Raw genomic sequence first — 13,556 nt, forward strand, 5'->3', positions numbered from 1 at the left:
GCCAAAGAAAAAAAAAATTTCTTGCATCTGCTTGCTCTTGTCCAGACATCCATCCCTTTTCTTTCGCTAGATGTGATTACTTCTGTTTGTAAACACTGTTAATGTCAGTGGCTTGTTGTATTAGCTCATCACTTGGTGCACAGTTCGCAGCGTAATGAAGCAGAGGTGGGAGGGGGACTATTGCAATCATAGATTGAACTATGGCAAATTTTTCAGTTCTCAACCAACTTTTGCTGTGAGATAGTGAGACTTAGTTTAAATCTTAATATAGGTAATGTAGTATATCGCCGAAATAGAAGGAATATATTTAAAGAGATATGCCAGAACATAGTATTTGGCATTATAGTGGCATGCAAGTAGCAGAATGTCAATTCCAGGTATTCTAAAATACTTTATGGCTGTGACGTTCTACATAATGTTGGTGTAAGTTTTGTGCTTGCTGGCACTTCTCTTCCTAGCTTCTCCTCTTATGTAATTCCAGCTCTGAATATATTGCCAGATTTCCTCTGGAATTGCTAAAGGAGCAAAGCTAGTTACAAAAAGCCACAGCTTTTTTTCATCGCAACAACTTAATCTGAATCAAATAGCTTCTCAGTCTGACTTTGAGATGGAAAAAATGTGGGAAATGATATAGTAGTAAAAACTCAGTCAAATTTGGTGCCCTAGATCTTCAAAATTACTTTTGGGAATAATTCCAGTTGATAAACAGCATTAAAAAAAATTCCTTTAAGCCACTGTGCTTATTTGCCCATGTGTTAGAATTAAAAAATGCTATTATAAAACCATGACATTAGTGCAGTAGAAATGAACTGGAAATGTGTTTCTGAAGATATGATGAAAAATTATTTTTCTCTTTTGAAAGTGTTCTTAGTGCAAAAGAAATCTAAATAATAGCAAGAGCATTTTGTGAAATTTTACAATGTTGCTTTTTCCTTACTCTGGCTTTTGCAGGTCCGGTTTGGGATTTGATGTTATGAAAAACCCATTCACTGCATTGTGGGAATGTTTGTCTTGAGGTTGCTGAAAGAAAAAGGTTGAAGTAGTGGATATATTTCATGATACTTCTTATATTGTCTGCTGATTGAATGACGTAGTTAAGTGCTATTTAAAATGGGTAAGTATTGGAAATTTAGAAATGCACACCTAGGACTAAGATGTTTTAAATTGGATGTGTACTAAACTTATTATAAACTGGATTTATTAACATGAGTCTGCAGCTCATAGATCGAAGGCTGTCTCAGTGTTCTCTTCAATGCAGTGAATGGGAGAAAGTACTCATGTATCTACTGCTTAAGGAAGAAAGGGATAAACAAACATGGCAAGGGATAAACATAAACATGGCTTGTTTAGTGGAACTAGGTTTTGACTGCCACACACTTCAGAAATGATGGGCTTTCTGACCTCACTTCTGTATCTTACTTCTATGTTAGTTCTTCTATTTTACTGTCCTTCAGCAGTAACTTCGCAGCAGCTTCTCCCCTGATTTCCGAGCCCACCTCAGGCTCAGAGGTCATCATGTTGATATTAATGAGGACCTGAAGCAGCATTACTTGGGCCTTGGAGACGCTGTGCTGTGCGGTTTTTCTAGCAAAAGGTTAAATAGGTGGAGAGAGAGAAAAGCTGTGGTACTGGACGCTCTTTGAGGCAAGATGCCAGGCATAATGGGAAAGAGAAAATTGCCATGTTAAAGTGAGCTGTTTCAGAGTAATTATCTGTATAAAATGATGTAACTTTTTATTGTATCCTTCCCTTGACACTGGTGTGTTTCTCTGGCACTTGTTTTCCGTGTTTGGTGTCCTTAGCATCTTTCCTCTAGCTTTCACATTGTAGCTGTAGGTGGCAGATGATTCAGGTAACTGAGAATTGCATCGTAAGGGATGGGTACCCTCACACTTAATGAAGGATAAGCCTCCAGAGTAAAGCATTTGGTATACATAGGGGCTTAAACTGTACTGGATCAAGCCTAAGGATTACCCTCCAGTGCCAAGTGAAAGCTGTCTGACTTTTCTGGCATGCCACTATGTGTCATCATGGCGGCTGTCACCTGCCTGGGGCAAGGAGGAGTGCTGGTTAGGCTTCTGAGAGCATTAGCATCAGGGAAGGGCAAACCTTCACATCTCTCAGTTCACATTCATCACCAAAAGGTCAAATAAATAAATAAATTCCGGGCTTGATTTAATGCATTTATAATAGCTCTCCTCTTCTCTGTTTCCTAAATCCTTAGCAAAAAGGCTGCAGCATATCAGCTGTGCTAGTTCCTGTAGCATCTTCAGCTATCAGGGGAGAAGAGATTTCAGTTACCTGAAACACCCAAAATTAAGAAATTCTTACTCTAGTCCATATCTAATACATGCTGATTGCTCTTTTCATTGGTTTTATACATAGGGCTTATTCGACCTTGTTTTGCAGTCCATGGTTGTTCATGTTCTGTGTGAACTTGTTGCGCTGCTCCCTTCCACTTGAACATAAATTTTTTTTTGGTTATATGTATTCATGGAAGTAAGATTAGGGTGTAGTTAAATATTAGATCTTATTAGAGTTAACAGATTCTTCTCCTTGTATTTTTACTACAGAAATGCTTCAAGATAGGGAAGCTGTGTATTGATACTAAATGTGCTGAAGGAGTGTTGTTACAGGAGTAGGTTTTGACCTGGTTGGACTTGTACCTTTGGTCTTTATTACCTTGTGTTTACCTGTAACTGAATTTCTTAATGAATACCTCAATGAAAATATTTTTTTTCCAGGTATTATTTTGAAATCCTTAGAGAAGGAAAAAGCCCACAAGAAATTCTTGTTGAAAAGGACTCAGAGGCAAGAAAACGTGATAAAGTGTGAAAATCAGAATATCAGCAAAGTATCCAATAACCTTTCAACCCTTCTACAGCATGGAAAAAGTAGGTAGCAATAAAGATTTGTAAGTCTGATAAAATACCTGCAGAGGACCTAATTTTTTCTGGCAATATTGTGGTTTTACTAAATCAAGGTCAGACAAGAACTAGATTAAGACACATGATTAAAATGTGTATTGAGTGTAGCATAGCAAAGTGAGCATACAGAGGAAAGCTTCACTATGAAGATACATACAGGTAAGCAGTGATGTTTGGATGGTGCAGCGGATTTGACTGAAACTACGAAGAATTTCTTAAGTTTTGCAGTTCAGTCAGTTCAGCCACTGGTTTTGTTGACCACACTTAGGATACTTCCAGGAGGGTATGGAGCTCTCATGGTAATGACTGAAGTGATGATTGAAGTAAGGATCTAGATGAGGAAAAAGATGGATCCATTTTTCACTGAATGAAAAGATTTATTCTGTTTTCAACATATGCTTAGGGGATTCCATAAAAACACAATGTCTCTGCTCACAAAAGTGTTCAGTGAAAGCAAGCAGTGAAACTAACTGATCCATAAATAAAGGCCTTTCTGATGCCTTTTGGATAAGACAGGTTTTTTTATATTTTTAAATATGCTGCTAGCATAATATTAAGATCTCTGTGGAATGAGAAATTATTTCTCTCAAAGATCGACAGTGAGCAGGAATTCTTTTTTTGAATTTTCTGAGAAGAAGAAAATTGTGTTTCTGTTAATATTTGGACTGTCAATACTACCCCACACCTATGATAATGACAAGCTGTTCAGAAGGTTGTACGTATTCTGAGATAATGCTGGCACAATAATTAACTTGTCAGACAAACTCAGAGCAAGATGCTCCAGAAACAGGGAGTGAGTCTGTAAAGACTCACAAAAGTTGTGGTGAAGTGGAGGTTGGCCTCTTCTCCCTGGTAACAGTGACAGGACTAGAGATGATGACCTTAAGTTGCACCAGAGGAGATTCAGTTTGGTTATTAGGAAAAACTTATTCTCAGAGTGATAATGCATTGGAGCAGGCTGCCAAGGGGAGGGTAGAGTCATCATCGCTAGAGGTGTTCAAGAAGTCAGTCTCACCTCTGTGCTAGGGAAGATCATAGAAGAGATCCTACTGGAAGCTATACTAAGGCACCTTTAGCTGTGCTAAAAGATTGCCTCTCCTATGAGGACAGACTGAGAGGGCTGGGGTGGTGCAGCCTGGAGAAGAGAAGGCTGCAAGGTGATGTGATAGCAGCCTTTCAGTATCTAAAGGGGAGCTACAGGAAAGAAGAGGACAGACTATTTTGCAGGATCTGTGGTGATAGAACAAGGGGAAATGGCTTCAAGCTCAAAGAGAGTAGATTTAGGGTGGATATAAGGAAAAAAAAGTCTTCTACAGTGAGGGGGGTGAGGCACTGGATCACATTGTCCAGTGATGCAATTGATGCCCCATCCCTGGAGACTTTCAGCGTGAGGCTGGATAAAGCCCTGGGCAACGTGATCTAGCTGTGGTGTCCCTGTTTGCTGCAGGGGAGTTGGACTAGATGGCTTTCAGTTGGTCCCTTCCAACTCTAAGGATACTATGATTCTATAAGAACCATGGAGATGTGGCTCTAAGAGATGTGGTTAGTGGTATGGTGATGATGGGTTGATGATTGGAATGGATGATCTTAGTGGTCTTTTCCACCCTTTATAATTCTATGATAATACTCAACAGAAATTCTCAAGCACTTCAATAGAATGGATTTTGAAGAAAGTTGTCTTGTAAAAGTCCATCTCTGCAGAGGCAGCTACCCCTGGAGCAAGTGTAATGCACAGTATAGGAATTCATGATTTCAGAAATTGCTTTTTTTGCGTGGACATCTAAAATTGTTCATTGCAGACCACAGGTGTTGGTCCTGGTGAAGCCCTGAGCAGCATTGCTGAGATGAGTGTTGATAGAGCAGCAGACTGGACTACATACTCCCCAAGATCCATTCCCGCCTTATGTATGATATAGGGCAGGAAATAATACAAAATGTAATACCTATCTTTCTGCTCCTAGAGTGCTGCTGAAGAATTGCATTGGTAAATTGTTCTGGTTGGAATTAGAAAAATCAACAACCCTGTTGCCTAAGGTTTTATTTGAGATACCTGAAGAAATTTAATACTAGCTTGGGCACCTTTATAATAAACTATAGTTTAAATGTATTCTGAGCTATAACTTCTCCTTCATATGGTCTGAAAACAGATGAGGAAGAAACTTGGAAGAATTTTTTTAAATTAATTTTCAGCAGTTTTGCGCTCTCATGGGTTTCCATTGGAAGTGGATTACACTGTGCCCCTGGAAATCATTGAATAAATATGTTCAAGCGCTCGATCATTTTAGCAAGTACCCCCCTGTGGCTTCTGCTGTGCCTTGTTTGAATTTTACAAGATGTTCAACATTTCCTGTGCCTTTTTTGTTTGACCTTTAAATATTATTTAAGAAGTGGATGTGATATAATCTGCAACTGGCAGATAGAGGCTTACAAGGAAAGGACAACATTGTGTTGGAGGATTGCTGTATTTAAGAACAGAATGGACTTGAAGGTATTGTGAAAGTGCTAAAATTAGCGTATTTTGTAGTAGAAAGAAGTATATGCTGTATTTAGACTGGAACTTATTTGGAGGCTTTTTCCACCCTGGTGATATAAACTAACTTTTTTATTTTCTGTATGATTAGTTAAATACTAACCAAATACAAATTTATGATCTACATAAAAGGTAGTTTGGATGCATGAATAAACAGAAAAATGTGTCAGGATACATTCAAGGTAAAATGAGATATATTTATACAGCTGTAGGCTGCATATGGTGGGGTTTGCAGCTCCTTACAGGTCACTAGGTAATGAAGACCATGAATTAAAAATGAAAGATTTGATCAATTTCATTAACTTAAAAATGTATTATCCTCTGGGTAACAATTACATTCTTCTGTAATATTTATCATTTTGCAATTATTTGGGATTTTAGTGCATTGCTCAGGCTGTTTAATGACTATAAAACAGGAGTTTGCGGGCTGTGTCTAATCTCAGGTCTATTGCTGTCCTCCTAGAGGAGGTTGCAAGTGTGGTTATCTGTCATGATCTTGGGCTGCATAGTTTTGCCCATAAAAGGCTACTACTTCTGCTGCAGAAACATCTACCTTCACCCTCAGCAGCAAATTTGCAGACAATACTAAGCTGAATAGTGCAGGTGATACAGTAGAAGTAAGGGATGCTATCCAGAAGGACCTTGATAAACTCAAAAGGTCATCCTATGTGATCCTAACGAGGTTTAACTAGGCCAAGTGCATGGTGTTACACTTGGGTTGAGATAATCCCGGATATGTATACAGTCTAGGGGAAGAACTCCTTGAGAGTAGTCCTGCCAAGAAGAACTTACAGGTCTCGGTAGATGAAAGACTTAACATGAGCCAGCAGTGTGCTCTTGCAGCCCAGAAGGCTAGTGGTATCTTGGGGTGGCATGTGGGAGAGGGAGATGACTGTCACCTTCTACTCTGCCCTTGTGAGGCTCCATCTGGAGAACCGTGTCCAAGCCTGGGGACTCCCAGCACAAGAAGGATGTGGAGTTTTTGGAGGGAGTCCAGAGAAGGGCCACAGAGATGATCAAAGGGCTGAAACACCTCTCCTATGAAGAGAGGTTGAGGCAGTTGGGTTTGTTCAGCTTAGAGAAGAAAAGGCTTTGGGGAGATCCTCATTGCAGCCTTCCAGTAATTGCAGGGAGCTCATAAACAAGAGAGGGACTGACTTATTATGCTGTCTAATAGTGATAGAACAAAGGGAAATGGTTTTAAACTAGAAGAGGAGACTTAAGATAGATGTTAGGAAGAAATTTTTTACTCTTAATCTTTACTAAGCATGAGAAAGATAGGCTTAAAACATAAAGCGTTTAAATAAAAAAAACACAAAAAGCCACAGGTAGTGAAGTCAATTTTGTGTTTCTCAATCCATTGTGTTTAATTTGCTTAAGCAACAGCTGGTAGGAAGTGACTCTGTGTTTAACCCTGGGATTGATCTGTTCCCCTTAGGTGGGAATTGAAACCTTTTTTTTGCCCCTGTTGGTAAATGCTTACTGGGTCCCCAAAACAATGAAACTCCGTTTCTAATAGTATGAATACTGAATTTGAAGAGAAAGGATGTGGTAACAAACCATATGACTCAGTGGTTGAAAATGCAATAGGTAAGTGTCAGGGGCTTGAGTAATAAAATGTATTTTACATTCTCTTACCTCTCCTTCCATGTTTTTCCACAAAAAAAAAAACAAAAAAACCCAACACCAAAACCAACAAAAAACCAACACTTAGTCCAAAGACTTTCTGTCAGGATATTTACTCACTTTTATACTCCAAATCTGAAACATTTTAGGGATGTTCCATTTTAATGTCATTTCTTTTCTCATCTTTACCAGAACTGGAACTGCAAGAAACTTTCACATTACTGAAAAAACTGCAAAGGAAAGCTAAAATGATGAAATAGTTTTTCTAATTTATGTCCAGTGTTGTATCTTCAGTATATTCTTGCCCCCCTTGTCATCCACGTGCAGCTGTGTGTGTTGTTGTAAAGGAGGAGGATGCTATGGCTACATGGAGCTGTCTGAAAGGGATTAACTGGTCTTGCAGAGAGTCTCCGTGGGACTCTGGTGATCATCCTTAATGGCAGTGCTTCTGCAGATGCGACTTCAGTGGTGAGAAATTTTTCCATTGTCAGGCTTGCGTCACGTATCTGTAGACCCAAAGGTATCTTTATGGCTGTCATGGACATCAGTGAATGTTCCCGGAGGAGAAATACAGTGACAAAAGCTGTACTTCTGTAAATAGCAGGTTTTTTAGTAGTTCAGTCATTCAAGAGATCCCTCGGTGTTCCTGAAGCTATTCATTTTGCCATACTAAGGAGGTGCTTTATTTCTAAATCACAGCATTTTGGTGTTTCGGGCAACAGAAGATTTCTAAATCATTAGGACTTTATAACCTTGTGTTTGTTCTTCCCTCATTGACATGATGCTATGCTGATCTTAGAAACCAAAATCTCATTACCACTTAAAAAAAAAAAAACCCAGGAAGAACACACTCCCTGCTTCAATTAATCTTAGTTGGATTAGGATACTCAATTTTCTCCCATCTCCAGGGGTGAACCTCAGCTCTGTTCTCCAAAACACGTGCTGTCAGCAGTTTTTCACACTTGCAATGCAGCAGCTGGGTGTTACCTTTACTCTTAACAAGATCACTGTGCAATTTATATAATCTTAACAGCAAAAGTTGCTATGTTATAATCTTAAAACGACTACTTTCACTGATTTTCTTCTGCTTTACTTTGTGCTTTTTGCTCTTCTAAGAAGTCTGTAGAACTTCAAGTGAAGGTGTCAACTTGCTCAATTGCTTGGCTGAAAAAACATTTAAACATGCTTTTTTATTTTCAGCAGTAACTACTGGTTTGTCCTTTCCCCTGGAGTTGGGAAATATCACATCTCCTTTTCCACTTCTCACTACTTTTGCCAGAATGTCTCAGACATGTCAACATGGAGAACCTTGAATTCCAGCATCTTTAAAAAAATCTAAGAAGTAATTTTAATGTGTCTTTAAATAGATACTGATGTATATTTCCAATCTGGGATTAAAAATAGCCTCAGACCTTGGTGGGACACATCTCTGCATTTTCACTTTTGTATTAATTCCATAGTAACAGGAGTGGCAAAGCAGAAACATAAGCCAGTGAAGGGTTCCAAGCTAAAGTAGTTATGTTCTTTTTGGATTCAAATGCAAATATTTATCATTAAAACTAACAACTGTTTCATTACCACCAGCTACAACATTACCAATAAAAAGCATGCCAAAGTCGAAACTGACAGGTTAGTTTCTCTGTCTCAAAAGGCATTTCCTAGAGCACTAAAACCATATTTATCTCTCTTGGGTTTTCTAAAATCTTGGCATTACTAAAAAGTCCAGGTTAAGCTACTTCTGTATAAAATTTCCTGTCTGCAGGATATTGCTTCTGAATGTCATGTCTTATGACAACCTGAGAAGTGTGTAACAACCTAATTTTCTGAGAGGGATGCTCCTTTTTTCAAAACTAAGGTGGTTCAGAGACCGTTTCAGTGACAAGAGCACTGCTAGGACAGAAGATGGAGTGAAAATGGCTGCCTGAACTGCCCACTAGTTCTACTCCATTAATGCTAGTTATCTTTTAATTAAGTTGTTATTTATGGATGGTGTGATGAAGAATTCAGCAGGCTGGAGTTTACCAAAGAGTAAAGGTCTATTATTTTCTCCTCTGTTAGCTCTGCCACATGCAGCACATTTGTGTGCAGTTTATGGAGCATTTGTTTGGGCATGCTGGCCACATCAGCACTGATTCTGTCCCTGGAGTATGTTATCTCCGGGTGAAGATATGACAGCTGTCAGTGATCTCAGATTGGACCATAAGAGTTCTTACAAAGGGAATTAAAATTGTGATTATTAATTTAGAATTTAATTCCTCATTTAGCCAGCTCATATCAAAATTGAAATTAGATGCTAGGGAGCACTGAGTGATGTTAGGTATGAGCAAATACCCAAAAGTTTTGCCTTCTAGAAAAAATCAGAATGAATCTGATTAAACAGTTGGGGTGCTGTAAATCTCTGACCTGGTCTTGGACAGAGTATTGCATTCAGAGCTCAGCCATCATCTCATGTATCTTGGCAGCTGAGCTTTATGTGACACTGAGGGTAGCTGGGCCTCAGTGAGTGCTCCATATGGACAATGGTAGAAGTCTTTGGACAAATTTTCTATCCTCAGGCTGGCTGGAGCACCTTCAGTTTACAGTATGAAGACCTGTTTGGTCATTCAGCACTTGCTTAGGAGAGAGTGTCATCTTTTGTTACTGCATTAACCTTTAGAACTGTAAAGTGTGCCAGCTCACAATAATTGAGCAGAGGTCTGTGAAAATGAGCTTCCTGCCTTGTGATTGCACATATGGCTGGGTCATTCACTCACTGGAGTTACTTTGCCAATGACATTCCTCTTTCACTAAATTTAACCTCATTTTTTAATTAATGGTTTAGACTGTTATCTTTTGAAAGTACATATCCGAGAGCAAGAGGAGGGGTCAATGCGGGAAACTTTTCTGCATCCTTTGAAACTTACAGCTTTTCCAGCACTGCTTTCATGAGATTTTTAGTAGAGCATGGATTTGCATCACTTATTCCTGGTGTATTTGGAAATAGAAAGAAACTGTAATTTCACATTGTGTGCGATCTGTTTCCTGTGCCTCCTTACCTCTGCCCCAACCCAAACACTTTTCTCATGTAACAAGTTACATTTACTTATTTCTTTCTTGTGTGTAATATGGATTTTCAGAGTCTTAAACACATGGCACTTAATAGAAACTGAGCCTGTGCAATATCCTCAATGGAGTTCCTTTTACTTCTAGTTAAAACTAAACACTCTCATGTCATAGGCCTGATTTCAAAGCAGAACTCATTTTTCTAGGGATACATTTGTGGTGAAATCCAGAGATGATGTAACTGTAAGTGCAAAGCTGTGTATCTGTGTATGTGAGCAACCTGTGTGAAAGAAGCTGTGCAAGGAAATAATTTTGCATACTGAGCACATTTTTTGAATTGCATGTTAGAAGCATGGAAGCTGCTTTGAAATCACACAGTAAGCATTAGATTTCCACTTTTGAGAGCTGTTCTAACATTTTTAGTTATGTATTGTAGCATGTCATTCAGTTCTGAGCAAAAAAATACATAGGGTAGATTTTAATACTTCAATTACCATTAAAAAATTCTAAAGCAATAAATTCACATCATACTACACTTACGAAGGAGCAGTGCAGAGTATTCACAGGAAAAGCGATGAAAGAAATATTAAGAGCAATTTGTTTAAAAGACTAATATCCTCCTATATAATTTCCTGTTACTCAGACTGCTGAATCAAAGCTAAATGCTGTGTTCTTCAGCCGTTAATTATTACATCACTTAAAAATTGAGAGACTGGAAAAGTTGCATGTGTTGGTTCTCTCTTCTTAAAATTTATTTATTTGTTTATTGTATATGATGGTGCTGATAAGTGACTGAGAAGTGACTTTGTGAAATTGCCTGATTATATCAGTTACTTGTCAGCTGAGTTAGAGACGAGTTGAAGCTGCCTGCAGGATAAATTTGCCTCTATTAAACTAAGTTGCCTGCAGTTAATGAGGGAAAGAATACAACTTCTGTCCAGCCCAACTTAATTAAAAAAAAAAAAAAAATTGTTTTTTCTTTATTTAAGGTGAGAGATAGTGATGTGCCTGCCTTTGCAAATTTATGAAAATAACTATTTTGGAATAATTTTCCTGACTAATTGCTTTGATATAAACTTCCTGAGCGGGCAGTCGTAGTTCAGAAGAAGAATTATGCGATTGGTTTAACTTAATGGAAAAGTGCATTGTTATTCTAAAATAAATGTGACTTCACAGAATTTAATTTCTAAATAATTCTCTGTATTAATTATCAAGTACCGACAAGCTTGAGGAGTCTCGGTACTTTCTCAACTTAATGCTCTTTAGAGAATTTAAGAAAGGAATGGCACCAAAATCATCTAGCCTGATGGAACCTGTGTCAAAGTCAGTCTTATTCCTGTAATAATCTGATGTTACACTTACTGAGCTATGCCTTTCTGAAAATATGGTGTAGAACAGTGACACGGTAGTCTGTCGTATTCCAGAAGCAGCTGTATGTATGGATTTTTTGGAAAATTATAGTTCCATTACATTGTTGTTTGCTTATAAATTGATGTTTTGAAGAGAAATCTCTGGATGCTCCCAGTTTCAAAAGATGTTATTTCAGAGGGAAAAGCTCTTGCTGGCTTTCAGTTGTTCTTCGCTTCTGTTATTGGTGTTGCTGATCTCGTCTGTGGATTTCTTCTAAAAAAATCTGAGGTATCCACCCAAACCTATGCTGGCTATCTAGAAATGTCTGTCATTGTCCTTCACTTCCCTGTGGAGTATTGTAATTGACTACCAAAAAAGCCAGCACAGCTTGAGGTGCTGTGGGTATTACTGTAATTTATAAAGAGCTAAACAAAATGTCAGTTCTTCTGAATAAGCTGAATTTATGCCGAACAGTAGAGGTGATAAAGCTACCTCTGCTGAAAACTATTCATGAAGTCCTTATTTTGTTATACGGAAGTCCGAATTCAAGTCCCTAATTCCAAGAACAGAAATAGATTGCATTTAGGCATCAGGGCCATGCTTAGGTCACTGTTATGTATTTCAGATGCTTGTTTTAGCTTGGTTTAGGCAGTAAACCAGCTACAAAATTGTATACGCTGGTGGAAGTAAAGCAAGAGGGTATATAGCTTCCCTTATTCACTTACTGAATTATAGAAAAGAAGTAGCTGGCAATGAGGAATTTATAAATCAGATTTGAACATAGTTATAAGAAAACAAATCCAAACAAACAATTTTGAAGAAAGTGACATAAAGTAGACGTTGCATATCATCTGGAATTCCTTTCAGCATCACAGTGACCAGCAATTAACCTGCAATTCTTCTGATGGAATCCTTTGGATTTGTACTGCCTCTTTATGAAATATTTCATTAAAGTAGTAGCTTATTGATTTTCATGTTAATTTTAATTATGAAGAAAATATACTTTTTAGTATATTTGGGGACTGATAACTTTTTATTATGTTGAGCCAGTTCATTGCTCATGTCTTGAGTGTTTCTAAAAAGAATTATATTGTGTTGCACTATTTGACAAAACCATATGATGAATGTAAACATACCCCCTAGTTTGTAATCTAGAATTTGTAAATTACTTTCGCATTTATCCACACTGTGAAGCCTTTCATTTTATTTTTATTTTTTAACAAATAGTAATGGGATAGAGTAGATGGCAAGATGAAAGTGTGTGGGATCAGAGCATAAATGTCTTTACTACTGCCAGTTTTGTTAGGACACTGCAATTGCAGCAGCATCATCTTACATCAAAAAGTGATGTGTTTGAAAGGACCTGTTAAAATCTGACACTGTCATTGAACATCATGTGCTATGGAATCATTAGGCAGAATATTAAAACCTCAGCTAGAAATCACCGTATTCAAAGAGAAATCATCTTATTCAAATAAATCTCTTCCAGTTTTTGTCATAACATTCATTCCTTTTTGTGAGTGTGACTCGCTCTAACAAAGGATGTGCCTGCTGCATGAAATCACGTACACAATCTGCAAAACTGAGCATCTCAATCAGAATGGGAGGCTGTCCTTCACTAATTTATACAAATGATACGCTCTATCATTTGATTACTTATTTAATATGCTTTTTTGTTCTGCCAAAGCTGATCAGATATTCACTTGGTGGCAACGGCCTTTCAGTAATGAGTGCATTTTTAAGTCTGTGAAGTAGTAATCAGGGGGACCTGTCTTTTAATAATGGCTAATTAATATAAGTACATATTCAGTCTTAGCTTACATCATAATCATTGTGTGACAGTTGGTATAGAAGAAAATAGCATGTGGAATAAATGGAATTTCGTCAACTTGAAATGACTCAGGACTAGGAGAAACCAAGCAGGTGTTGATGTTGTCTGAACCCTTCTTTTCTTTTGGCTCAAAGCTTGCTTTCTGAGGTATGTTTTGTGATAAGACTCTAACTGACTTACCAAGGAGGCAAATGGTGGGTGTCGCCGTGTGGCAATCAACATCACCGTGTGAACATTCGAAAGCATTTCC

General features: G+C 38.0%; 1 long non-coding RNA gene across 1 annotated transcript in view; it reads left to right on the forward strand.

Moving 5' to 3' along the window:
- Positions 1 to 13,556, forward strand: part of LOC110400276 — a 67,382-nt gene that overhangs the window by 42,195 nt on the left and 11,631 nt on the right. The window contains exons 3-4 of the long non-coding RNA XR_002439733.1: positions 952 to 1,114; positions 2,745 to 2,894. This is a non-coding gene — a long non-coding RNA (uncharacterized LOC110400276). The remainder of the gene's footprint in view (positions 1 to 951; positions 1,115 to 2,744; positions 2,895 to 13,556) is intronic.

The sequence above is a fragment of the Numida meleagris genome, chromosome 5 (assembly GCF_002078875.1).
Source record: "Numida meleagris isolate 19003 breed g44 Domestic line chromosome 5, NumMel1.0, whole genome shotgun sequence".
Classification (NCBI taxonomy): domain Eukaryota; kingdom Metazoa; phylum Chordata; class Aves; order Galliformes; family Numididae; genus Numida; species Numida meleagris.